Source organism: Kogia breviceps, chromosome 4 (assembly GCF_026419965.1).
Source record: "Kogia breviceps isolate mKogBre1 chromosome 4, mKogBre1 haplotype 1, whole genome shotgun sequence".
Lineage (NCBI taxonomy): Eukaryota > Metazoa > Chordata > Mammalia > Artiodactyla > Physeteridae > Kogia > Kogia breviceps.
This window is the reverse complement of record NC_081313.1, coordinates 87049173-87076688: the sequence shown is the minus strand read 5'-3', so window position 1 is coordinate 87076688 and position 27516 is coordinate 87049173. Positions and strand designations below refer to the sequence as shown.

The following is a 27516-nucleotide window of genomic DNA, read 5'->3' as shown; positions in this document are numbered from 1 at the left end:
CTGTCAGATACATGTTGATCATTTTTTATATACTAAGCATTAAATGAAACAGGTCGAATTGGGGACGGTCAGACCAGTAGCCAGACTAAGAATCATAGGTGCCCTGTGTGCTTATGAACAAGTGCCTTGAGGACACAAGGCTGGAGTTGATGGAGTCTTTTTCAGGCCTGTGGGGTGGGTCAGAGAGAAGGTGCTATCAAAGCAAAGTGAATTTCAAACTGAGAGAAAAGAGTAAAGGCATACAAACGTGTGGATGGGACAGAATTGAGGAATGGCAAGAGTTTATGTGTGGCTGAATCCCTGGGTGATGAGGCTGGAAAAGGAGGGCCTTTGGGACATGTTCTGTAGCAGTTTCGCTCTACTGAGGATTTGAAACAGAGGAGGGAAACAAATCTGTGCTTTGGAAATATGATTCTGATATCCTTGAAGAGGATGGATTAGAGATGAAAGAAACTAGAAACATAGGCCCATTAAAAGATTATAACAATTGTCAGGTAAGAAATAATGAAGATCAGTGGGTAGGACAGTAGGCATGGGAAGGAAAGAGGAAACATATTTAAACATGTTTTAGAATTGGAAATTCTCTGACTGACTGGATGTGTAAGTAGGTGGAAGGTTTAAGAAAAATTCAGCAGTGCTCCCTAATCTGAGGAAACCATTACAGGCCAAGGGGGTGGGGAATTGGTATTATTTATCTACATTATTACCTATCACATCCAATCTGGGGAAAAAAAATTGCCTTCACCCTCAAAGAATATCCAGAATCCAAATGCTACTCATCACTTCCTCCTCTGCTAGTCTAGCTAGACCAAGCTGCTGCCCTCTTCTGCCTGGAACACTACAATATCTTCTAGTTTTCCTGCTTCTACCTTTAGCTTTCTATAGTCTACTCTCAATGCATTAGCCACAATTATCCTGCTAAGTGTAATGATAAGCCTCTCCTCTTCCTGATATCTTTCAACAGCTTTCCACCTCTCTCAGGGTAAAGTCAAAATTCTCACATGATCCACAAGATATTATCCAATCTGCCATCCCTTCTGTTCCCCTCACACCCACACATACATGCCCACACACCTATTATCTGCCACCTGGCTCCCTGAGCTCCAGTTTCACTGGCTTCCTTGTGTTTTCTATAATACACCAGGTATACTTCTGCCTCAGGTCCTTTGTACCTGCTTTTGTCTCCGTTGGGAATGCTGTTCCTTAGAAATCTGCATGATTTTACTCTCACTTTTTTTCAGGTCTTCACTTAAGTGTCATATTCACAGAGAGGCTTTCTACTCTACCTAAAATGTAAGCATGCCCCTTCTTCTTCCCCTTCTCTGCTTAATTTTGATTCCTAGCACTTTTCACTGTTTAGCATACTGCTTTTTACTTAATTATCTTGTTTATTGTGTGTCTTCCTCTCTAGAATGTAAGCTTCACAAGGGTGGGATTAAAAAATCTTTTTGAAAATGCTGTATCAGAGAATGCTTGGCACATAGTCATTGCTTTATATTTGTTGAATGAATAAAAGTTTAGGGAAATGCAACTTACAATGAAAAGGCTAAAATTTGGAAAACTATTTTTGTAAGAATAAAAAATGTTAAGAGATATTCCCAGATCTCCTTCAAACATGCTAATCATTAATATTTCTCCAAAATGCTTTAAAAAACATTTAAGATACGTTACCTAAATAATAAAGTAATGAAAAAAGATACTATATAATTATTGACTTTTAAATGCTGAAACTGGGATTACAGGAAGAATTTTGAGGACATGCACCAAAAAAAATACAGCCTAGAAACATGTCTTTTGGATGGGGTGAGGAGTGGAATCAGAGGATCAGCCAGGCCCTCTCTGTGAATTCTGCATGCACATTGGGAGGCTGGATGCAGAGCGTCAGTGAGAGGTTCCAAGTCACTGAAGGGCTCAAACACTTCCTTATATTTATACTTCTTTGAGACAGTAAAAAGTAATTCAGTCTTGCCTGTTCTCTACCCTAAATCAATACATTGAAAATTACATGACAACATATGTCACCGCTCTCTTAATATCTCCAAACAATTCACCAACGATGTAACTATGAACTGTAAGCTTTAGGGAAATGTGTCTTTTACAACAAATGAAGTGTAGGTAGAAAATATAATTGTATAATGTCTGCACTAAAGGATCGAAACAGTGAAAAAGGTAAAGATAATAAAGTCAGTCTTACGAATTGCATGATTGATTCAGCCACTTGTCAACATTGATTGAATTTTTCCTTTGTGCTAGGCACTGCTCTGATAGTAGGGATGCAAGATTAATAAGAAATAGTGCTCACTGCAGATAAAATTCTTTGTAATCAGGAACACAGGCAGGAAAATGAATAATTATTTTACCGTATGATAGAGTTAAACAAAAGATGCTGTGGAAGGCAATGAGAAGAAAATGTTCAACAACAAAAGCCTTTTGTTTGTGCAGTCCAGAATGTAACTGTGATGAGAAAAAGCAGTATGCAGAGTTTCATGAAAGTTTATAAGCTTAAAATAATATAAAATATAAAAATGAATGTGAATTTATGAATGATGCAGCATCCTTGCAGGTAACTGTGTTTTCAGCAGTTGAAAATTTGAATCTGAAGTTCAGGACAGAGGTAAGAACTAAAGAGCGACATTTTGATATTATTGGTTTTTAGGTGATAAAGCTATGTTGGTGAATAAGATTACCAGAGAGTACAGAGCAAGAAGAGGGTCCAATCTCTCTCTCTCTCTCTCTCTCTCTGTCTCCCTGTCTGTGTGCCTATCTATCTATCTGTCTATCTACCTACCTATCTATCTAAGGATGGATGGAGGAAGAGAAGGCTGTGACAAAAATGGTGGAAAATTTTCAAAGTAGTTGTAGTCAAGCCAGGATACCCATTCTAAATATCAAGAAGGGAAAATCTGAAGAAAGAAATTCTCAATCTTGTCAAATGCTTCATAGTATCAAAAGGAATGACTGAAATAAAATATTACTAATAAAATATTGCAGATGGCTTCTTTAATTGACAGGTACACCCAAAGTTTTAAACTGGTTTTGTTATTCTTTAGAATATTAGACACCTTTGTACCCACAAAAAGTAATTCAGGAACTAGAGAAAAAAAAAATACAGTTTCCAATGTGGTCTTGCCATTGTGTCAGCAAACATTTTTTTTTATTAGTCCAATGAAAGCTATGGCTTTTTCAAAAATTCAGGTTTGGATACCGTCCACATGGTTTCTGGATTTTCAAAACCTACCCTGTAAGACCATAAGGAGGGTATAGCATGGATCCAATTTTATGGTATCTATATATTTTTTTCCAGGTCACTTGTTTCTTGCCCTCTTCTTTCCTAATATTTCCTATAGATTTTCTCTGTGGTTTTCAAAATCCCGCTGGCATATTTTTGTCTTACCCGACATTCATCTTGTTGTAGGATCAGATATTTCTGGAAGATCAAATCACGGAGTCTAATAAAACACAGATAATGGCATTTTTGACTATGTGGCTCATCCATTTCTTAATGAGTTTAGGGGCCACACTCTCCGGTAAATGGAAGAACTGGCACTAAGGAAGTTTGGGTCACTGGTGGGTAGTGATATGATTAGTGGCTGGAAGAAATGTGGATGAGTTGGTCTATGTCTAATCCTTTTGAGGCTTCCTGTGTGACACACTGTAATGAAAACATCACCGCAAATTATAAGAATTGTCAAATGGGCTACCAGAAGGGTTTTATTTTTCGCTCTAGAGTTTGCTGCTGACCAAAAACGTACAGTGCATTGTATTATACATATAAGCTGCTCTCGCTCAGTGGATGTATATACGAGCTGAACAATTAACATGTGATAAGAAAGTTAAACTCTCTTAGAAGTCAATGGATTGGGGTGTAGAGGATAGTTGTTTCATAAATTGGAATATTGAAATAGGTTGAAAGTCAAGTTTTACTCGTGGAGCTAAAATCATATTTGCTTTTGAATGTTAGGTATAATATTAAAGATAGTTGTCCTTTACATTTACCATTATTTAAGAGGTTTTGGGTGTATGATGTAACAGTTAAATACACATAGACAAACTCTCTTCTATAAAACTGTTTAGTCATTTGGGTTCTTCCAGGAAATTTATATATTAGTCGTTTGCTTGAGCCCTGTAATGTAGATTAAAGTTCTTTGGGAAATTAAAAGATCTTAACCAACTTACTAGTGAAAGCACATCACTAGAGTAATAATAGATATAGTGCTAAATGCTTTTCATTGATTTTCTCACTTCTCCCAAGAGCTCTTGAGATATATACTATTCTTCTCCCATTTTAAAGATGAGGTATCACACAGGCACACAAAGGGAGCAAGGACAACATCACAATTCAAACCACAGAAAGTCTGACTCCAGAGCCCAGGCAGGCCCTTAGCCACTCATCTAGTCCTAGTCTACCTCTGTATACTTTTTCATGTGCTACCATCTACTTTATCTCATTTGAGCTTCTCAGTGCTATAAGGCAGGCAAGTAAGGACAATATTCCTATTTTGAACATTAGGTTCATAGACAATTAAATGACTTGTCCTATAAAATATATGTTACAGACTGGACTAAATTCCAGTTTCTTAATTTTATTTTAGACTTGTTATGTTAATCAGTTTCCTTCTTTTAGAGAGACTAGAATTTTTCCTAGGGAAAACAATGAGATGTTCTAAGGAAGTATATCTGTGCTTTTAAGAAAATATATCAATGGAAGCAACCTAAATGTCCATCAACAGATGAATGGATAAAGAAGATGTGGTACATATATACAATGGAATATTACTCAGCCATAAAAGAAGGAAACAATGCCATTTGCAGCAACATGGATGAACCTAGAAATTGTCATACTGAATGAAGTAAGTCAGAGTAAGACAAATATCATAAGATATCGTGTATATGTGGAATCTGAAAAAAGGGCACAAATGAACTTATCTACAAAACAGAAATAGAGTTTCAGATGTAGAAAACAAACTATGGTTACTGGGGGTAAGGGGAATTGGAAGATTGGAATTGACATATACACACTACTATATATAAAATAGATAATTAATAAGGATCTACCGTTTAGCACAGGGAACTCTACTCAATACTCTGTAATGACCTATATGGGAAAAGAATCTAAAAATGAGTGGATATATGAATATATATATATAACTTATCCCCTTTGCTGTACACCCGACACTAACACAACATTATAAATCAGCGATACTCCAATAAAAATTTAGAAAAAAAGAAAATATATCATTAACACTTCTCTTAAAGGTAACAAAATATAAAAGCATGTTAACTGTTCTTTGATGCATTAATTCAATAGGCAGTTGCAAGGCAGTCTTGTGGGGCCAGAAATAAAACTTTGGAAGTATTTGGTTTATAGGTAGTAAGCTAAGGTCACAGAGAATGGGCTCCCCCAGGGAGAAGTATTGTGAAAGTATCAGGCCATGGTCAACAAAGAAATAAACCCCCCCAAAAGATTCTGAAGCATATGATTAAGAGTTTGAAATAGTTCAAGATTATTATTCTACTTTAGATAGCCCCCATAGCTACTCCCCCCAAACCTAAAGGACAAAGTGAGTTAAACACATACTTAATGCATACTTAACATGTCCAAAGCACTAGGAGAGGAGGCCAAGGGTGACTGACAACAAGCCTCAGCTTTCAAGGAAGGTCTTTTTAATAAGGAATAGTCAATATGGCAATAGCATTAATAGGAGACAGAATGTAAGAAGTGCCAAAAGAAAAGTAAACAATACAATGGGGTTCAAGGGAGGGTGAGAGCACATCTGGTTGGGGGCAATCCAGAAAGTTCTGTAGGGAAACATTTTGTAGGATGGGTAGGGTTTCAACAGGGGAGAGGTGGGTGGGGGGAGGGTAGTGGGGAAATTTCAACAGAGTGACTTTCAATCCCCAAGAAAGAATGGAAGGAAGTTTATATTTTACCTTAATTTAAAAAAATTACACCAATTTTTAGTGGTCCTCTGAAAAGAGAAACTTGAAATATACTATAATTAAATCTAAAACTTTACATTGATAAGGCTTTTCTTCCAAGGAAGTTAAAGAATTGTACAATCAAGATAATCTGAATGATTACATCCTTTGCAGTAAGTGAAAACTTAAAAAAAAAAAAAAAAAAAAAAGAGTGCCTAAGTAATTGGCCTTTCAAGAAAAAGTCACTGGAGAGTTAAAAATAGAGTTAGAACCATCTTTGGAGTTTCTTCTACTTCCCCATTTCTTAGTACAAAATGACAGAGATTATAAAAGCTTAATTCCAGAACTGAAAAGTGGATATTAATGAACTGAGTAGAAAAATGTTTTATAATATACTTGCAATCTACAACTTTTTATAACAATTTCTTCTTAAATATGGTTAAGTTTACAAAGCCCCCTGCTTTTCACAAACATCCAAAAGCTATTTTCCACCTGATAAAAATCTCTCAGCTCATCATGCTAGAATGTCTGAGACTCATTAGAACACACGAAATACATTCCACTTATCAAATGAATGAAAGTACCAGAAGGTTGCTATGCTGAACACGACCTATATAACAAACATGTGTGGAGACTCCCTGTGGACCACTGAATTGCGGTGGTAACAGACGGTATACTCAGTTCTTAGCTAAATCCGAGATTCTCCTTTCTCTCAGGGCACAAAGCATCATTTCCCAGGAATTCTTGCCTACAAATGTTTAAATTATTAGCACTTAATTATGTTTTAGCTAATATAGGCCCCAACATGGTTCAGAACAAGAGAAACTGGGGGATGAGGAGTCTGCAGTAAATTTGAAATTGAGAATGGCCAAAGAGTTTTTATACAATATTGTCAGGCTGATTTAGGTGAAGCTTGAAGCTGTTTTAATGAACTCAAACTTCAACTCCTGAGAAAAAAGAATGGAATTTTCTTCTGAGTGAAAATAATGTTCTAATCATATGATTTAAGGCCCTCCTAATCTAATTTTCTATCAATTTGATAACAGGAATTTAGTCTAAGCTGAGGAAGAACTAATAACTGATTAATCCATGATAACAGACCACTTGGAAAGTCCTATATTTAAATGGCTCAAGTGCATTATTTTGAGAGTTTAAGAAAATTACTTATAGAGGATTTTGGGATATTATTTTTTTTGTTATTTCTACATTTGGTCCCTAGTTTGCCTTTATTTAAAGATAGACTTTATTTTTTAGAGTAATTTTAGGTTCATAGCAAAATTGAGCAGAAAGTAGAGTTCCCATATACCCCTGTTACCTCTCATATGAACTCTGCACCAGAGTGGTACATTTGTCACAACTGATGAACCTACAATGATACATCATTATCACCCAAAGTCCATAGTTTACATTAGTTCACCTTGGTGTGGTACATTCTATGGCTTTGGAGAAATGTATAGGACATGCATCCATCACTGTAGTATCATTCAGAATAATTTCACTGCCCTAAAATCCTTTGTGTCTGTTCCTTCTCTTCCTCCTGCACTCTTGGCAATCCCTAATCTTTTTACTGTCTTCATAGTTTTGCCTTTTCCAGAATATCATATAGGTGGCATTATATAGTGTGTGGCCATTTCATATTGGCTTCTTTCACTTAGTAATATGCATGTAAGTTTCCTTCGTATCTTCACATGGCTTGAGAGCTCATTTCTTTTCAGCTCTGAGTCATATTTTATTGTCTAAATATATCACAGTTTATTTGTTCATTCACCTAGTGAAAGACACCTTGGTGGCTTCCAAGTTTAGGCAATTAGGAATAAAGCTGCTATAAACATCCATGTGCAGGTTTTTGTGTGGACATAATTTTCAACTCCTGTAGGTAGACACCAACGAGCATGATTGCTTATAAGAGTATGTTTAATTTTGTAGGGAAACTGCCAAACTGTCTTCCAAAGTAACTGTACCACTTTGCATTCCCACCCATAATGAACGAGAGCTCCTGTACTCCACATCCTGTCCAGCATTTGGTGTTTTCAATTTTGGATTTTGGCTACTCTCATAGGTTGGTAGTGGTATCTCATTGTTGTTTTAATTTGCATTTCCCTAATGACATATGATGTGGGACATCTTTACATATGTTTCTTTGCCATTGGTTTATCTTCTTTGGTGAGGTCTTTGTTTAGGTCTTTTGCCCATTTTAAAAATCAGGTTGTTTGTTTTCTTATTGTTGAGTGTTAAGAGTTCTTTGTATACTTTGGATACCAGTCCTTTATCAGATGTGCCTTTTACAAATATTTTCTCCCAGTCTGTGTCTTGTCCTCTCATTCGTTTGACAGTGTCTTTCACAGAGCAGAAGTTTTTAATTTAAATGAAGTCCAGCTTTTCAGTAATTTATTTCATAGAATACACCTGTGTTGTTACATCTATAAAGTTATCACCATGCTCAAGGTCATGTAATTTTCTCCTATGTTATCTTCTAGGAGTTTTATAGGCTTGCATTTTACATTTAGGTCTGTGAACTATTTTCGGTTAATTTTTGTGAAGGTTGTAAAGTCTGTGTTTAGATTCATTTTTTGCATGTGGATGTCCAGTTAAGCACCACTTGTTGAAAAGACTATCTTTGCTCCATTTTATTGCTTTTGCTCCTTTGTCAAAGATCAGTTGATTATATTTGTGTAGATCTATTTCTGGACTCTCTGTTCTGTTCCCCTGATATATCTGTCCATACTTTTGTCATTATGGAGGCATCTTTTTTTTTAACAATACAAATTATAATTAGTTGTTACTCTGGATTTATGAAAACAAAAGAGAAAACTCTTACACGTTCTTCAAAGAGGTCACAATATTTCAGTTACACTAATAACTTTTTTCAAGTCTGTGAGACACAGTGGGCAGAACAACACAATTCTCTTTCCAGGGAGTTGTGAAATGGGATACTTAAATTTCTAGAGAAGAGGTCTGGAATTTTAGGTCTTAGAAGAAGGCTTCCTTGTCTTGTCTTTCCACTGCTGACACTGAGACTGCACTGGATTGACTAGTTTTCTCACACTCACCCACTCCTGGCTGGGGAAGAGAAGGTTCCCATGCCTGTGCTCTCACAGTGAATTTGAATGTGAAAGAACCAATTCTACTGGAAGGAAAGGTGTGGCGGGAAGTGTTTCTATAATCCTCAGGCTTGGCTGAGGGTAGAATCAAGTGTGCAAATTTCCCTCCCTTTACCACCTATCCCTCTCTCTTTACTCTCTCTCTTCCATGTAACTACAGCCCTTTGCAAATACACTCACTGCAAATGTAGTGGTTCTAAGTCTTAGGGTGTTTTTGAAGCATCTTTTTCAAAATACTGATTCCTAGGTCTCATCATCCAGAAGCTGTGATTCTGCAGGTTTGACTGGGTCACAGTAACCTGCCTTTAGAGCAAGGTCCAGCAGGTGTTCAAATACAGAAGTCCCTAGAGTGCACTTTGAGAAATTTTGGCATGGAGGTAGTTTAATACTAATAAATCAAGCACTAGGGCATTAAAATAAATAAGTAAAAATAAGTACAAAAGTTGGGCTAAATATCATTTAAAATTCAAGATGTTATCAAATAAAAATGCAAATAATCGGGCTTCCCTAGTGGCGCAGTGGTTGGGAGTCCGCCTGCTGATGCAGGGGACGTGGGTTCGTGTCCCGGTCCCGGAGGATCCCGCATGCCGCGGAGCGGCTGGGCCCGTGAGCCATGGCCGCTGAGCCTGCGCGTCCGGAGCCTGTGCTCCGCAACGGGAGAGGCCACGGTGGTGAGAGGCCTGTGTACCACCCCCACCCCCCCAAAAATGCAAATAATCAACTCAAATAACAATATTGCTTTGGAGAGGTTACTATTTCTAAGTTTCGCTATAAGAACAATGGACATACAAAGATTTATATGCCCATATATGTAACTAATGGACTCAGAATATTATAACGAGGCTCAGGATAAGGCACTGCAAGTGGTTTTAGTATATATTGACATAACTTGACCATGACTTTTCTTATTTGATACTACTTATTCCTCCAAACTCATGTTTTCCAAGTGACTATACCGTCAATGGACCTAAAATAGAAATCACAATTTTAGATAATTTGTTTCTAAGTGCTGGTACTTTCTAGGAAAGAACTTATGTTAAAGCAAAGATTGACCGAACATGAAGGTGGAACTCATTTCACTAATCCATGGATTCATTTTGATTACTAAATATTTTCTAATTTCATTTTTCCCTTTATTAAAATTCCACACTGTCCATGTCCAAGGTATTTTGATTTGCCTCTTTCCACTTAATCTATGTGGGTTTAGCCAATATGTATTTCTAACCTAACAGGGAATTTGATTCTTTACTGAGATAGTACTCTTAAGAAGCTTTTTTCATTTAGCAGCACACTGTCCTTTCTTTGAAAATTTATTTGAAAGGTGTCAAGAAAAATATGGTAGAGCCAGACCTTATTTGCGTCATATTGAACAGGCTGCATAATCTCTATTTTAAAACCTTAAGATCCTTAGTATTTTTCAAGAATATTTAAAAATAATCCCACCACCAATGATTAAATATATAATTAAACCTATTTTGGTAACAGCTTAATTTTATTATTAGCTTTTCAAGAACAATATGAACAAAGCTTTTTTATGATTTGTTCCTGGAAAGCAACTGTCAGCTGTCAATTCCATCATAGCACAGATCCCTTTATGGGTAAATCCAACATTAGTAACTCCTCCCTCATCTCATGGACTAATACCTTCTGAATGTAATAGCTTGATTTATTCATTTAACGACTGTTTACTGAGAGCCTACCTGGAGCAGGGTATTGTTCCAGGCACTTAATGCAAATGAAGCTATTCCAGATTCCATCATTCAGTTCTAACAACTTTTTGTACTAAAAACATTTATAAGAGTGAATCACTCACACAGTTAAAAAAAATTACACAATGTGCTACTGTTGGAAGGAGAAAATAAAGGCTTCTCCTAATCTTACCCTTTTTGTATCTAATTCCCTAGGGTTAACCCATTTTTCAGATATTCAAAGGTATACATAGATAATTTTCTATGCATACACAAGAATATAAACATACATAAACATTTACATAAACTTTATAACAAAATGGAACAAAAAGTATTGTTGAGCAACTTGCTTTTAAGTTTCAGTAAATGTAGAGTGGATATAGTTATGCATATAATCTGATACTCTTTTACTATTATTTATGTAGGCTAAACTCTAAAGAATCAGCACTGGAATTGTTAGGTCAAAAACAGTTATAATTAAAAAGTTTTAATAGGTACTATCAAATGATATTTATGTCAGTTTTCTATTGTTGTATAACAAATTACCACAAATTTAGTGGCTTAAACAATATACAATTATTTTCTTACAGTTTCCAAGGGCCAAGAATCCAGGCATGGTTTAGTTAGGTCTTTTGCTCAGGGTCTCACAAGGCTGCAATCAAGGTGTCAGATGGGGCTGGAGTCTCATCTGAGGTTCCAGGCCTCTTCCAAACTCATGTAGTTGTTGGCAGAATTCAAGTCCTTGTAACTATAGAACTCAAGCTGGCTTGCTTCCTCAAGACCAGAAGGAGAGATTCTCTGCACCTCTGACTCTAGACCTTCTACTGAGGGCCCACTCAGGACCAGGCCCACTCAGGATAATATCCCTTTTAATTAACTTAAAGTTGATTGATTAATTATACCCAAAGATCCTTCACTTTTGTCATTGAATGAAATATGATCATGAGAATGACATCCCATCATTTTTGCCATATTCTATTGATTAGAAGCAAGTTACAGGTCTCACCCTAAATGTGAAGGGAGAATAAAAGGATATGAGTCATTGAAGGTCATTTTAGAATTCTGTATACCACGTTATAATAAGAGTGTTATAATAATCTAGATTCTCACCAGACTTTTTGAGAAGGCCTTTAACAGTCAGGGTTTAGTCAAGAAATCAGAGGGTACTCTATGAATTCCATATATCAGACATTTTAGTACTTGGAATGAGAAGATTCTACACCCTTTGGAAGGGCTAGGGAAGCAGATTCAGAGAGCTGCCAGAAAGGATTTCTGGCTGCAGCAATGATTTCTGGTGATTCTTTAGAACCTATCAGTACTTACCTGTAAATTGCCAAAATCTCCAGGGGTCTCTGGGAAGCTCTGACTAACTACCTCAGTCAGCAGCAGGGACATGTGGGTCTCTGGAGCTAGTAAGAATCTCACATCTGCACACTCATCTGGCTGCAACAGCCTCTGGAGAATGATGTTCCTTCCCTCCCTTCAGCATCGCTAATCTGGCACAAGAGTCTCATTAACATGGTACCTGGAACCATGCAATGAAGGAGATCTGGAAAAGGGCAACTCCTAGCTTCCTTTCTGTGATGAAAGGGACTTTAAAAGGGGGGATAGTGACGCTGAAGTAACACCAAATTAGTGCCTACTCCCCACATGCATTTCAACAGTTAAGAACGATCAGTTTTTAAAAAATTTTGCCATTCTGACAAGTGTGAAAAATAGTCCTGTGTGGTTAGTTTTAACTTGCATTTCTTTGATCACCAGTAAGGTGGATCACCTCTTTGTTCTAATATTTTAATCCAATCTGAGCAGTGTATATTTTACCTCTTGGAAGACACTGATATAAACCTGTTTCTACATATAATATCCAGCCTGCCCCCAGACTCCCATTTAACCACTGATTTAAAAGGAAAAGAAAACAGAGCCAATTCTGAAAATCCAGCTTCATCTTTCATTTTCAGGGCTTTGTTAAAATTACTTTATCATACAGAAAATGTTTAAATATTAAAACAAGCCCAAGGGTCCAATGGCACAGGTAACTCTGAGTTAAAAAGGGAATAATTAAAGAGAAAATAACATTTTCTATGTGTCCTAGTGTTAAACTTAGAAGATATCAATGTTGCTATATTTTATATTTAAAAGCTAATTTTAATTTCTTCCTTTTAACTTTATATCTAATAATAAATTGTTTCTGGAGACAGTAAATGGGTAACACACAAAAAATGCCTTATAGTCAGACTCTTATGTTGTCAATAATTCAAAGGCTAAAAATGGGACCTAGTGGCAATCATTGTTATTTTAAAAAATCATTATGTTTAATCTCTACATTCTGATCAGTCAACTTGGAAGGTATACATTGATATTTCTTTTACGTGACGTTTTTTGTTTCTTATATAGTTTAGGCTCATTTTAGCTATTAAATGTATATGTTGTATAGCATCAAGCTTTGCTTTTTTTAAAGTAATGGTTATTATAATTCAAATTTTAATTTGATCAACAGAAAATTAGGTGAACAGCAAATAAATTGCATCTCCTGGCAAACCTGTACATGATTATTTTTTATTTTGGTCATTATAGAAGGTGTTATATATACTCTATAAAAATATCTCAATTACTATCCACTGAGTAATAATTCTACCTACTATATCAACAAATAAAACAATATTTTTAGAATGTTCCTGAGCAATTGATTGTATAAACTGGGGAACTGCCAACTGTAGTAAGAAATAAACCTGTAAGGTTCAATGGCTAAAAACAAGAGAAGTTAATTCTTACTCATGGAATAGTCTGATTCTGCAGGTGTTTTTGATCTGTAGTCAGCTTTCCTCTATGTGGTGATTCAGAGATCTAGGTTTCCATTATCTGTGGCTGTATAATCTCCTAGGACAGGAGGGATGTCCTGTGCATCCAGCTTGCAGTGGAAAAATCCCCAGAAAAATCTTTCAGTTGATTAAACTGCCCCTGGGAGAAGATCATACCAAGTGTATGGCACCAGAAAAACTGTTCAGTTGGACAGAAAGGCTCATGCAAAAAAGCAGATTAAAGATTTAGCTTTCCACAAGAAAGCCTGCAGTCTCAAGGAGTGCCCCTTAAATTGAAAAAGAAATACTGTGTGTGTGTGTGTGTGTGTGTGTGTGTGTGTGTGTGTGTGTGTGTGTGTTGCAGAGGGAGGAGATGATGGAGGTGGTGGTGTTGAGGAAGCAAAAAAAAAATAAACAAAAATAAACAAAGGGAATATGAGACCATGTCTTGAAATGAACTGTGGTTATTTCATGAAAGAATCCTATCACTTTTTTTTTTTTTTTTGGTTAAAATCACATTGCTAAAGAATCCATGAACCTGGACTAAAGGACTGTGATTGCTCAAGATTTAAAATGTCTTGGGACTCCATCCTCCTCATGTGCATGTAACTGAGAAATCTGTGCATCCCCTATGGGGCTTTTTCTAACAAGCACTTCAGTCATAGCCAAAGAGGATACTGAAAAGGGAAAAAAATCTCTTAGAGGATGGAGCCAGGGAGATATTCCTAAGAGGTGGAGTTAGGGCCTATAATTAAAAGGAAGATCTCCATATTCTTGACTGGAAGACTTCATAATGTTTGTTTAGTAGAATTTCACAATTTTACAAGCCAGTGGGTTCTGTGTGTCTCTCAACCATCCTATTTCAACAGGACTTTTACTGTGGTAACTGTTCCATCACTGTGCATTGAGTGGCTGTAGGACAGATGGATTCACATTTGAAATTGATTTAGAGATGACTATGCATCCCTCACAGATAATAGACTTTGATGAGGATGCCAAGAGGATGGGCCTTCCAGCTTTCTCCCTTGAGGAGGGCTTGAATGGGATCCATGTGTAGAAAGAAGGGAGCAAAGGAATGTTTGGTGCTCAGAAAGGCAGACTGGCAAACATATTGATGTTCACCCAATGTTCCATCTGTTTCCTGAAATTTCCCAGCCTGAGTCCCTGATTGTGTGGAACAGAGTTCTTGCAGAGTGTCAACTCTAAGGGTGGGGTGGGAGGTGGGGGGAAGGGGGGCAGGTAACATGGAGGGTAAGGCATGGAATTGGGAGAGAAGAAAAAAAGTAGAAAAACTGATTTTTTTTTTTAATGTTCTGCTTTCTTTCACTTTTTTTTTTTTTTAAATAAATTTCTTTGTTTAATTTTTGGCTGCATTGGGTTTTCGTTGCTGGGTGTGGGCTTTCTCTAGTTGCGGCGAGCGGGGGCTACTCTTCACTGCAGGGCATGGGCTTCTCATTGCGGTGGCATCTCTTGTTGCAGAGCATGGGCCCTAAGCACGCAGGCTTCAGTAGTTATGGCATATGGGCTCAGTAGTTGTGGTTCATGGGCTCTAGAGCACAGGCTCAGTAGTTGTGGCGCATGGACTTAGTTGCTCCGCGGCATGTGGGATCTTCCCGGACCAGGGCTGGAACCTGTGTCCCCTGCATTGGCAGGCGGGTTCTCAACCACTGCACCATCAGGGAAGTCCCTAAATGAACATAGTTAAGACACATTTTGCTTATTTTAAAATTTATCTAGGAATGATACAGAATTTATCATCCATTTGATAGAAATAATAGTAGCTGACACTTATTGAGCATTTACATAAGCCAGCCACTGTATCAACTCATTTAGTCATCACAATTACTCTATGAGTTGGTACTATTATTATTCCTATTTTACAAATGAGGAAACTAACGCAGAGTGAAGTTAAGCAGCTTTTAAGTGGCATACATACAGGTAGGTAGTGGCAAGATGGTTTAAGTGACCTCAAGCAGATTTATAAACAGAGCAGAAGGCAAAGTTAGGAAAGGGTCAAGAACCAAGGTTAGAGTACCAGAAGACTCTGTAATTATAATAATTGGTACGTTTGCCAGATGGACAGGAAGTACCAGAGGCCAGTTATTTCCAACTTATTCTGTCGATTTGTCTAACCAGGTGACTGTTATTTGAGGGGAGAATTTTATGATAAAATTTTACTTAGAGCTATTTTCCTCCTCTTTTTTTCTTTTTGTATTTCAATCATGAATCTATGTGAAATATGTTTAGCTGAAATACATAATAGGTATTTTATAAATCAAATTTTAAATTTCAAATACTAGTTTAACACTATATAAAATTAGAATAGGCCTTCAAATTGTACTTAAAAATCATTGTATGTATAAGGTATGTTATTCTCTGAAACAGTCTCTTTAAAATTTCCCTAAATATAACATTTTTAAAGGAAAAAAGGAACAAAATACAGTAGTTTACATTAAACTGTTGGTGTTTGGTGATTTTTTTTTTTGTTTTAAATTGAGTTTAATATATTATTCTTCAGAATGATTTGCTCTTAGTGCTACCACACTATAGATGCCATCAAAAATAATACAGTGTTATTGTTGCTATACTTTGTTATAAGAACTGCCAAATTTAAAGGTGTCATGGATGATATTTTCCTTTTCACTAGGCACCATTAATTGGGTGTCAGAACGCTTATTTTATTTTTTATTGCAATAGTAGTTACCCATTAACTTTTCTGCTCCAGATTCTTTATTTTTAAGTTTCAAATTCTAACATTTACATTACTAGAAACTTTAACAGTAAGAAGAGTAAAGTAAATAAACTATAATACTGTGGTCCTGTTATATTTTTGCCTGATCTTTTCCATTTAAAAAAATGCCCAATTTATGCTGCTCCTATAATATTGCTAATTTTCTTTTTATTTTCTCCATGAAAGAGGATACATAAATTGAAAATAGAACCTAACCTAAAAGTGATGGCTTAGGATAAATATTTGGGTCTGAAGTAGTCCTCCCCTAAAGCACCCTAAACTTCATAAGAAGACACAACCTACCCATAGTACCCAACACAGATTCTCTTTTGTTGCATGAAAACCTTTCTATCCTTTTAGTTATCATAACAAGTTGCTCATTGTAAGATGCAAGTTCAGAACTCACAGTGCCATCTAAGAATAACACCTATTTTAGTTTAAACAAACACCTCTTGTTTCAGAAATGACTTAATTGACATGACCTAATAGGTATACCATGTCCAATGGACCAATCTCATTTTAGCATGGTTTTTTCCTACAGTTCTCATCACTGTTACACAAGAGTTGACTTGTGTAAGATGAATAATGTTTTTAAAACCTATGCAACAATGTAATGAACTCAGAGAAGGCTGTACTGGCATATAAAGTGCTGAACAAGCACACTCCAATTAACATGGGAATCTTTGTGATTCACATCGATACTTCAAAAGCAAATTATGTGCGTCACTATTTTGCAATTTATTCCCTGGGATAAATCTAACAATATTAATGAAACATCCAAGGAATTCCCTGAGATTCTAAAGGATAAATAAAATTTTATCTTGCTTTTCTGCATATAAATTTTGTTGCCTATACCTATAGAAGTTGTGGCTCTAATGACTGAAGGACTTGCTGCAAAAGAATTCCAGAGCTGCATTTTGAACCTGCAATTACACTTGCTGTTAGGTGACAGGAAACCTCATAAAAATATATGATGTTAAACATTATCCATCTGTGTATTCAGATAGTTCAAAATGTCAAGAAATATATTTTCAGGTTTCCTATAGCTTTTATACAATCAAAATATAAAATGGATATTAAAGAGAAAAGTTCTTAGCTTTTTAATTTTTGAACTATAAAGCTAGCTAAAAATCATAGTGCTCTTTTAAAATGTATTATTATTGGATGTATAATCATTTTTATTTTTTCTTAATATTTTAAATAATTCAACAGGAGCTGATATCGGTAAGCTTGATGAACAAAATATCACAATGTATTTCATTTATCTAATCTAGACAAAATAAGAGTCCATCCAAGTAAACATTCCCAAGTAGACTGTAAACTTTAGCTGTAAATAGATTTTTTAAAATGAATTCAAGAATAAGCTAAAGGGAATGGAATGTTACAGCAGAGATAGTCTGGGGCCATTAACTGCTTGAGTGATCAGCACCAGGAACAGTAAGGCAGACAAAAAGATTTATTCAGTGTCTGGAATATTAAAAAGATATTTGGTGACACAAAAAAGTAATTCTTAAGCTTGTGAGGAAGTACATGATTATTTTTATAAACATATTTTAAAAATTTGTATTTTGACCATGCAAACATATATTTAAACAATGCCATAATCTTTTTAACATTCGCCTTCTGCTTTCACCTAATAAGTTCTAGTTGTGATTCCACAAACAGCGACTGACCCTCCCAGACGGTCAGGTTTCCAGGACATGAGGCTTGTGACCAGTGCCTCAGCGCACTCTATTAAAGAAATGTTTACGAAGAATGCTGGCTGGATGTGCATATTGGCAGAATTTATTATAGATAACATTGTATTTCTGGTGGCATTACAAGAGTTATTATTTCTCCATTAACCTGTTAAGCACAGAGGGTATAAAAATCCTAATAGGTAGAAAATCATGGATACTGGGAGGAAGGATTCTGCTGCAGTGCTGTGTTCTAAATGGAAGAGAGAGATTCAGAAAGCTGTTTGCGCATGGAACTAGGTCTTAATCTCTTTGTCATAAAAAGGGAGGGACTTTTCGAAAATGGACACCTGCTTTATCTCCTCCCTCCTCAGGGAGCCCTCTGGCAGCAGCACAAGTCAACATGATTCCAGTGTGGGCATGTACTTGTGGACCTTGGCCACATTTCCCAGCACATATTGCTCTCTGCAGAAGTCTATGCAGTCGTATGGTTGTCCCTGGGTGGCCATCTGTGACCATTCTGCAGCGTGTCGGTACTCACAGAGTGCCTCAGATGTTACTCTAGAGAACTGGCAGTTTTCGTTCCCATTCATGCATTTTGGGAGGAAAATGTGGAAGCTGCCTAATAGAGACAAGGGCTGTAACTGAGCATAGGTTCAGTGGCCATCAGCCTTCGTGCTGAGATTTGAGGGGGAACGAGTACTCACAAGCCTTCAGTCTTGCTTCAAAGGTGCTATGAAGAATGAGAAAGAATAAATATGGTCTCTAAGTCTGCTGATGTGAAAAGGCAAATTATGCTGGCTGATTTCAGCGCACCCAGGAATGTTCACTGATCCCAAATCTCTCCCTTTTCTGCCTGTCCTTGTTCCTGAAATTGAACCAATCAAGTATTCATTCGTTGGGAGTTAAGGCTTTTCCCTTTCTAGGAATAATCTTTGAAAATATATTTATTGCAGTGAAGGAAAATGCTTTTATATTTTTTTTTTTCAGGAAACAGGAACTTGAAGGAAAGACAATTTGAGAAGGTGAGGACAGAAGATATGGCTCCATTTGTTTCCATTCATTTATTCAGTCATTCATTCAACAAATGCTAGGTTTTGTGGAAGAGATACAGAGACTACAGCTGTTGCTGACCTCAAGTTCTTACCATATAGAAGTATTAATAAAAGTATTTGAATAATAATTCAAGGCAAAAATCTGATTATTGGTATAACTTAGTGGTTGTCTTAAACAGGTCCACTATCAAACTGTTTGCTAAGTACCACCAAAATCCTTTAAAAATAATTATAATAGATAACATGTCTATCAATGTAGCAACCACTATCCTACGTATTCTCCTTGAATTAACTCATTTAATTCCCACAACAGCTTTGGGAGATGGCTCTATTTTACCATCTCTGTTTTACAAAGAGATTAAATAATTTTCCAAGTTATTCTCCAACTTTTCTCTCATCACTAGTAAGAGAGAGTAGGCTTCTAAATCATGCCTAAACAAAATGTCGTGGATACCAAAATATCAACAGAACCAGAAAGAAAAATATAATTGGAGCACTTGCCTGAAAGGACCTAATAGCTGCTGTGTTCAAAGTGCCTGAATATTTGACTGAATTAAACTTTTCTCTCCCAAATTAGCACTACAATCATATTCTTAATCAAAGGGCCCGTGGTGAACCTTCTGTTGAGGTCAATTTGATCCATCTAATGGGATATACATTACTAGGGTCACCCAAGGCTTATTTGTCTATGTGGAAGGGCCTCATCTTTTGCATAAATAAAATAAAAGTAATCTACTTGATGGTATTTGAAGGAAATAAAATATTTACATGCTCCATTTCCCTCCCTGTCTCTTTCCCTCTTCTCCGATTTTCTTGCTCTTAGTACTGATTTTTTTATTCTAGAATTGTTACTCTAGATTGGGATATTGTTTTAAAGTCCCCACTAGATGGTTTTAATGTATATCTACTGCTTTTCCCTGCCCAACATCTACTTCTGATAATAGCACCTTATTTTGTCTTTGGGGAAGCAGCTCTTGCCAACTTCCAATCAAGGTGTTTTGGGTGAGGTCAAACCCATTTCCTAGGGGCCTACGATTTAGGTCTGAACAAAGTGCTACATTTTTAGGTCACCCAGGCCAAGTTAATGGCAGTCAGGACTGGGTTTCTTGTCAAAGTTCTGGAAAAGAGAAATTCCTTCCTTGGTGTTTATAAATAGAGTAGTAGGTGAGATTGTAGTTGCTGTTGGCTATTCTGCCACTGTGCTGGAAGAACCTACAAGAGAATAAACCTGACAGAGGAAAGCAGAAGCCAGAGATGATGAGAGATAACTTTCTGACAACGTTGCTTGACTACCTGAATCCAGCTGTACTTAGAAAATCCCTAGAATTTTCCATTTAATGAGTCAAAAAATGTTTTCTTTGTGTGAGCCAATTTGCTTTGCTTTTTCTGTCTTGCAACTGAAAAAGTCCTGACTGACACAATGATCGCAGTCTTTTGCAAATGTAGCACCTGAGACCATTAAAAGCTATTAACAATGGAAGGGTTCGGATTTGCTAAAATTCACCAAGAAAGAAGTTGGCCAAGAGTTAGGAGAATCAGGGTGTTGTATTAACAAAGACACAACAGTGTTAAAATCTCTAGATCACAGTCTTCTGGTCGGGGAAGTAGTACCTAGTATGAACTGGTACAACCTTAAACTTATACCATGATGTAAATTCCACCAAAGCAGGGACTTCATGTTACTCATCATTGTATTTCCATCACTAAGCACAAAGTATGGCACCAAATGGGAAGTCAGTACACTGCTGACGCATGAGCATAAGAGGATACAGTGCTAAGGGAGTCACTGAGAAATTCATTCACTTCATCAGGCTAGATCCAACTACACTGGTTGTTGTGAGAAAGTGAAGCCAGGTTTAATCTTCAAGCAATGGAGCCACTTTGTAGCTAGACTGAGTGAGTCATACCAGAGAGGCTGTAGGGCAGAGTGATTAGAGCACATGGTTTAAAGTCAGGCAGAACATTTGGATCTAGGCACCATAATTTTCTTCCTTTATGATCTCAGGCAATCTAATTTAATTTTCCTGAGCCTTAATTTCCTCAACTTTAAAACTGGAAGCATAGTATTTCATGTGTTTTTATGGAGATTAAATGCAATAATGAACACAGAATCTTAGCATAGTGGCCTGGCACATTGGTAGGGCTGCTATCATTTTTTCCTTTTTATTGTTATTCATGTCATCATAATTTTTATTACTGTGAATCAGAACAGTAGAGTGGAAGGAGCTCTAGACATTACTAAAATACCTTTGCTCTATTCCTAATCTTTTTTTTAAAATAACTTTATTTATTTATTTATTTATTTATTTAGTTTTGGCTGTGTTGGGTCTTTGTTGCTGTGCACGGACTTTCTCTAGTTGCGGCGAGCGGGGGTTACTCTTTGTCGCGGTGCGCGGGCTTCTCATTGCAGTGGCTTCTCTTGCTGCGGAGCATGGGCTCTAGGCGCATGGATTTCAGTAGTTGTGGCTCACGGGCTTAGTTGCTCTGCAGCATGTGGGATCTTGCCGGACCAGGGCTTGAACCCGTGTCCCCTGCATTGGCAGGTGGATTCTTAACCACTGTGCCACCAGGGAAGTCCCTCTATCCCTAACCTTTTTTTTTTTTTTTGGTACGCGGGCCTCTCACTGCTGTGGCCTCTCCCGTTGCGGAGCACAGGCTCCGGACGCACAGGCTCTGTGGCCATGGCTCACGAACCCAGCTGCTCCGCGGCACGTGGGATCCTCCCGGACCGGGGCACGAACCCGTGTGCCCTGCATCGGCAGGCAGACTCAACCACTGCGCCACCAGGGAAGCCCTATTCCTAACCTGAAAAAAATTTTTTTTTAACTATGTTTCTAATCTTGGACAATTCAGATTTCCTAAGTATTGTCTTTTCTGTAAATGTAGCTGTGGAGAAATGAGATTACATATAAAAGTACTTGGTGAATTACAAAGCATAATAAGAATGCGAGATGATATTATTTTCCTCTACTTTATATGGTTTTGTAGTTTGTGCTTTTGGTATCCCTTTTTTTGGCTCATTTGACCTTGGCTTTCAAACCAAAGTGTTCATAAGAAACACCAAAGAATCTTAAAAATGCAGTTTACTGGGCCTTGCTTTCAGAGATTCTGATTCAATAGGTCTGAGGTGGGGGTAGAAGCTGCATTTTTAAACAAGCTTTTTTTTTTTTTTTGATGCCAATGCAGGTGGACATCCTTTGAGAAGTACCATTCTGTAATGTTTAACTGATTTGAAGACTGCCATGACCACTCTGGAATTCTATATCCTGCTTGGTCTTAAAGCAGTGGTTGGCGAAGGCTACTATGAGAACTGTGGCCCACTGTGCATCGTCATTTCTATTTGTAGCTGAGTGGAGTTGGCAGCAGGCACAGGCTGGCAGTGGCTTGCAACACACTCCTTGTCAAAGCACATACTGTTTCTGCAGCTGGCATCTATTCCCTGTACAACCCAATTATAACAGTATTACTGAGTCTTGTGACAGTCACACATTTCATCACCTGGGCGACTGGGCAGCAGGCTGGCCATGGCATGGGTGCCCTGTTCCCTCCTTTCCTCATATTCATCATGGCTTAGGAATCTTGCTGGTCTCTCTTGGCACTGAGCATTTGCTGTTCTTAACTGGAGATGTTTGGAGCACAGACCAGGTCAGATGTTATGTACAAGCTGCAGGTTATGCAGAATTTACCTGCTGTAAAACACTAATTTCTGAAGCATTTCTACTATTAAAGTTGTCAGTATTATGATGATTACCACGCCTTTGCCTTCCTTTGCTGGGCCTGTATGTCTCAGCAAACCATTCCTACCCCTGGATGCACATGGCTAGCTCTCCATAATTTGACAGAACTATAGGGTGCATTTCACTCTACCTGTGTAATGGAGACCTACATAGCTTTTTCCTCTTAAGGGAAGCAAAGGGGCTTAATAAAATAGATTTTGTATTATTATATGAAATACAGTTGCTATATGATACATGCTCAAAATGCCTCTCTTAGTCACCTAACTAAAAAAAAAAAAACAGTAGCAAGTTGACACACAGAGAAGCATGTTGAGAGTATCCATCATTTGGAAAATTACCACCACTATGTTGTATTTAAAAGTTACAATTAGGCAAGATATAAAATAAAACATCTTTCTTCTTTTTATATTTTGAAGCTATCCTGACGTGTACGTGGAATCAATAAATGTTAGCAACAACAACTTCTCCTTTGGGGGTTAAGACCAAGACAGTAGAACAGGAGGACTGACAGTTCATGTCCTCCCATGAACACATCAAGAATACATCTACATGTGGAGCAATTTTCATGAAAACAAACTGGAGACTGGCAGAAAGACTCTTGTACTAACAAGGCTGTAAGAAAGATCCACGTGGAATTGGGTAGAAAGGGAAGAAAAGCAATCAGGTTGGACCTGTGCACCTGGGAGGGGACACAGAAGAGCGGGGATTATGTGGGCTCAGAAATCTTCCCTGGGGAGTGAGTAGTTTGAGCCACATATTGGATACTCCAGCCATGGGGGCTGACACTCATGAGTCCTCTTCGTTGGCTTGAAAACCAGTGGGACCGAGAGGAGGGCTTTAAGAAACCTAGACTCTGCTCGTGAAGACCACACACACAACTACCCAGGAATCTGGCCAGTTTTCTGTGCCTGTCCCAGAGTCTGCTCTGGCCCCATTGGCTCCACAGCACAGTTCCACACAGGGAGAGGGCTGCAGTGGCCAAGAGGAGTAAGTACTTGTGAGGCATTGAGCTGGCTTAGACCCAGAATGGCATCTAAATGGGGTAAGGTTGGCCATTGCTGGTACCTACTGAGGAGGTAGATCAGAATCAATCCAGAACACCAACTGGGGCCAGGACCACCACGGGCCATACCCTGACTCATGCTGAGTGCCTGCTTTGGGCCCTCTTGCTCTAGCACTGCTCACCTCTGGGCTGAGGGCGCAGGTGCTGGGATGGGGGAGAGCACACTCTTAGAGGGAATAGAACCAGCTTGGATTCAACCCTTAGGGATTCTGCTCCAGCAACTTGGGACTCGATCCTACCTCCATTAGGGTGGTGCTGGCCACTGAGCAGAGGAAATGCCCTGGCTCACATGTGACTCGAGCTCTAGCCTCTCATCTCCAGCCCCACATTCCACCAAGGTGATAGCTGCCAGCACACCCTGGGGAAAGACATGACTTGTGCTCACAGTCAGACCCAGCTATCCAACCAAAGCCACTGGACACACGTAGACTATGTAGGGATGTTCTTATATAAGGACACCTCTTCAAGACTGCAATAGGTAACTGTTTCACCTAATTTCATAGAAATAGAGAAAGTTAAACAAAATGAGACAACAAAGGAATTTATTTCAAATGAATGAACAAGAGAAAACCCCTGAAAAAACAATTAATGAAAGAGAAATAAATGATTTACCAGATAAAGAGTTCAAATCATTAGTAATAAGAATGATAACTGAATTAGGTAAAGACTAGATGAACACAGTGAGAATTTTAACAAAGAACTAGAAAATATAAAAAAGAACTAGTCAGAACTAGAGAATACAATAACTGAAATGAAAAACAGACTAGAAGGAATTGACAGCAGATTAAGTGATGCAGAAAAATGCATAAGTGATCTGGAAGATAGAACAGTGGAAATCACCCATTTAGAATAGCAAAAATTAAAAAAAATTAAAAATGAGAATTTTAAGGGACATTTTGGAACAATATCGAGTATACCAACATTCATGTTACAGGGATCCCAGAAGGAGAAGAGAGACAGAGAAAGGGATAGAAAATGTATTGGATGAAATTATGGCTGACAACTTCCCAAACATGAGAAAGAAAACAGATATCCAGATAAAAGAAGCACAGAGGGTCCCAAACCAGATGAACCCAAACAGAACCAAACCAAGACACACAATAATGAAAAAGGCAAAAGTTAAAGATAATGAGAGAATTCTAAAGGAAGCAAAAGAAAAACAAATGAGTCACATGGAAGGGAACTCCCACAAGGCTATCAGCTGATTTTTTTGCAGAAACTTTGCAGGCCAGAAGGGAGTGGCATGATATATTAAAAGCACTGAAAGGGAAAAACTTGCAACCCAGGACACTCTGTCCAGCAAGGTTATCATTTAGAATTAAAGGAGATAAATAATTTCTCAGACAAGCAAAAGCTAAAAGAGTTCAACAACAGTAAACCTACCTAAGAGAAATATTAAAAGGTCTCCTCTAATTGGAAAAGAAAAGGCTACAACAAGGAGTAAAATCTAGAAGGAAGGAAAAATCCCACTAGTAAAGGCAAATATGTAGTAAGGGCTATGGCACAACCACTTAAATAAGCTAGTACACAGATTAAAAGAGAAAAAATTATAGCAGCAACTATAATTATCAATATAATAAACAATGAAGGGATAAACATGAAGATATAAAATATGACATCAAAAACACAAAACGTGGGTGAGGAGAGTTAAAATATGTACATCTTTTAGAGTGTGTTTAAACTTAAATGACTACCAATTTTTAAAAAGTAGATATAGCTATAGGCCAACATATATGTGGAATCCCATGGTAACCACAAATCAAAAACCTATAACAGATACACAAAAACTACAGAGAAAAGCACACAAGCATATCAATAATCATTTTAAATGTCAATGGACAAAAGGCTCCAATCAAAAGACATAGGGTAGCTGACTGGGTTAAAGAACAAGACTCATCTGTATGCTGCTTACAAGAGACTCACTTCAGAGCTAAAGGCACACACAGACTGAAAGTGAGAGGATGGAAAAAGATATTTCATGCAAATGGAAACAACAAGAAAGTGAGGGTAACAATATTCATAACAGACAAAATTGACTGTAAAACAAAGTCTATAACAAAAGACAAAAAAAAGGTATTATATAATGCTAATGGGATCAATACAAGAAAATATGATACACCTTAACATACATGCACCTAATATAGCAGCACCTGAATATACAAAGCAAATATTTACCAACTTAAATGGAGAAACAGACAAGAAAACAATAATAGTGGGGTACTTTAACACTCCACAAACATCAATGGACAGATCATCCAGACAGAAAATCAATAAAGAAACAGTAGACTCAAATGGCTATTTAGGTCAGTTGGACTTAATAGATGTCTATAGTACATTCCATCTAAACCTAGCAGAACACACATTCTCTTCAACTACCCATGGAACATTCTCTAGGATAGATCACATGCTAGGTCACAAAACAAGTCTCAAATTTAAGAGGCTATAAATTATATCAAGCATTTTTTCCAAATACAATGGTATGAAATTAGAAATCAATTACTGGAAGAAAAAAATAGGAAAAACACAAATGTGGAGACTAAACAACATGCTACTAAAAATCCAATGAGTCAACAAATAAATGAAAGAGGAAATCAGAAAATACCTTGAGACAAATGAAAATAACAGAACTTTCCAAAATCTATGGGGCATAGCAAAAGCAGTCCCAAGAGAGAAGTTTATAGCAATATAGGCCTACACAAGAAACAAGAAAAATCTCAAATAAACAACCTAACCTACCATCTAAAGAAATTAGAGGGCTTCCCTGGTGGCACAGTGGTTAAGAATCCACCTGCCAATGCAGGGGACACGGATTCGAGCGCTGGTCCAGGAAAATCCCACGTGCCGCGGAGCAACTAAACCTGTGAGCCACAACTACTGAGCCTGTGTGCCTGGAGCCCCTGCTCTGCAACAAGAGTAGCCACTGCAAATGAGAAGCCCACGCACCGCAACGAAGAGTAGTTCCTGCTAGCCACAACTAAAGAAAGCCCACATGCAGCAATGAAGACCCAATGAAGCCAAAAATAAAATAAAATAAATTAAAAAAAAGAAATTAGGGGGCTTCCCTGGTGGTACAGTGGTTGAGAGTCTGCCTGCCGACGCAGGGGACACGGGTTCGTGCCCCGGTCCGGGAAGTTCCCACATGCCGTGGAGTGGCTGGGCCCGTGAGCCATGGCCGCTGAGCCTGCCCGTCCGGAGCCTGTGCTCTGCAATGGGAGAGGCCACAGCAGTGAGAGGCCCGCGTACCACAAAAAAAAAAAAAAAAAAAAAAAAAAAAAAAAAAAAAAAGAAATTAGATAAAGAAGAACAAAATCAGCAGGAGGGAAATAATAGAGATTAGAAAGAAAATAAATAAAAGAGACAAAAAAAAAAGGAAAAGATCAATGAAACCAACAGCTTTTTTTTTTTTTTAAAGATAAATAAAATTGATAAGCCTTTAGCCAAGCTCATCAAGAAAAACGAGAGGGGACTATTCCCCCCTCTAAAAAAAACCATGAAACATTAAAAGAGGAGAAATAGCAACTGATACCACAGAGACAAAAATTCATGAGAGTAGTATGAACAGTTATATGCCCCAAATTGAAAAACCTAGAAGAAATGGATGAATTTCTAGAAACATACAACCTTCGAAAACTGAATCAGGAAGAAATAGACAACCTGAACAGACTGATCACTAGTAGTGAAATTGAATTTGTAATTAAAAAAAAAAGCCTCCCAGAAAACTCCCAGGACCAGATGGCTTTACAGAGGA

General features: G+C 37.6%; 1 long non-coding RNA gene across 2 annotated transcripts in view; it reads left to right on the top strand.

Annotated features, from left to right (window-relative positions):
- The window catches only part of LOC131754746 (uncharacterized), a 33063-nt gene extending 10348 nt beyond the window's left edge, over positions 1-22715 (top strand). The window contains exons 2-4 of one of the 2 annotated variants that reach the window (XR_010840538.1): positions 1242-1293; positions 18904-18938; positions 22155-22715. This is a non-coding gene — a long non-coding RNA (uncharacterized lncRNA). Of the gene's footprint in view, positions 1-1241; positions 1294-18903; positions 19743-22154 lie in introns of those variants that run through there. The other variant, XR_010840537.1, reaches the window with a different exon arrangement.
- The last annotated feature ends 4801 nt before the right edge of the window (positions 22716-27516 follow it).